The sequence below is a fragment of the Fukomys damarensis genome, unplaced genomic scaffold (assembly GCF_012274545.1).
Source record: "Fukomys damarensis isolate Sample0158 unplaced genomic scaffold, DMR_v1.0_HiC HiC_scaffold_39, whole genome shotgun sequence".
NCBI lineage: Eukaryota > Metazoa > Chordata > Mammalia > Rodentia > Bathyergidae > Fukomys > Fukomys damarensis.
In genome coordinates, this window is record NW_022900951.1 from 58,133,663 (window position 1) to 58,135,378 (window position 1,716).

Below are 1,716 nucleotides of genomic sequence, written 5' to 3' on the forward strand. Positions count from 1 at the left end.
TGCCTGTAGCCGCCATTGCCCCAGCACCAGGAAGGTAGCCATGTGGGAGCACCTGAACCCCCATAACTTCCCTCCCCTGCCCCGCGGGCACTCTCAGACCTCTTGATTGTGCTAGTCTTTGAACCCACTCTGCAGAGGCAGAGGTGATCATAAAGGGTATTTTTATGAGTTCCCAACTTTGAATATCTTTTAAAAAAGGGCATGGGAAACATGTAGTAGAATGGTGTGGAGTTCAACCGTTCAGAAGGTTGGGGAACTCAATCTGGGCCTTGCAGCCTGAGGTCATTCTACATCATGGGGTTCAGCCATCAGCTAACTGAGATCAGGGATCTTGTGAGCTAGCTCTGTCTAAGCCCCCATCCTAAATGGTAATTATACTATATTAAAAGTTTGTTCACTGCAGACATGTTCTGGACAGCGTCTTGATTTCAATTTAATTCAAATGGTTTAAGGGTGATAGACTAGTGACTATCACAGGTGGTCAGTTTCCAAGTTGTGCTTGATCATAATGTGTTGCTTATTGTATCAGTTGGGATAAAGGATTGTGGTTGATTTGATGAGCTGTTTTCTCTGATGTTATGAAGATGAGAATGTCTGTGGGTTGTTAGAGACCCAAAAACGAGGGTGCAACTATATCAGGAAGATTTGGGTGATAACCCAGAGATTAAACCAAGGACAGCCTGACAACAAAAATAAAAATGAAAAAACACTTAAGCAAGACACAAAGACAGACTTCCAGTTCACCAATGGAAAACAGTAGGGCAAACAAGATTGAAAAGGCCAATAGTGAACCACCAGGACACCCTGAACTCAATGCACAGGAAGTAACAAAACAGATCAATCAGGCTCTAGAAAAATTCAAAACAGAAATAATTTCCCAGATAATCATAGAGATGGTGAGCAAAATGAAAGTTGTGATTTGAGACTCTAGAGCAGAAACTGACAAAAAAATAGATGAGCTCAGGACCATGATAGAAGCCATGAAGGCCCAGCATAAGAAAGAAATGGAAACAATAAATGCCCAACATAGGAAAGAAATGGAATCCATAAAACAGATTCAAACAGATATCCAGGAGATTAAACACTCCATTGAAAGTGTACACAACAGAATAAAACAATGCGAAGACAGACTCTCAGATATAGAAGATAAGATTGCTGTCAGTGACTGTGAAAAGAGAGGTCTCTTAAAAACATTAGGGGAGCATGAGAAATCAATCCAACAACTCCTAGGTGATGCAAAGAAGAGTAACATAAGACTGATAGGAACCCATGAAGTAGTAGGAGAAAATACAAATGACTTAAAAAAGCTGTTCACAGAATTCATGACAGAAAACTTCCCAAACAGAGGGGAAGAATTTGACATTTAGATAACTGAGGCATATAGGACCCCAACTAGCCACAATCAAAAAAAAAACTACACCTAGACATATAATAATGAAGATCCCAGAAACCCAACAGAAGAACAAAATCCTACAAGCAGGAAAAGAAAAAGAAACAAATCACATGCAAAGGAAAGCCCATCAGAATCACTGCAGACTTTTCAACACAAACCCTTGGGGCAAGGACAGCCTGATTTGAGATATTTCAAGTACTAAAAGAGAACAACCTCCAACCTAGACTGATGTACCCTACAGAACTCTCTTTCAAAATGGATGGGGAAATAAGACACTTCCAAAACAAAGAACACCTGAGAAACTACATGAATACCAAACCAGC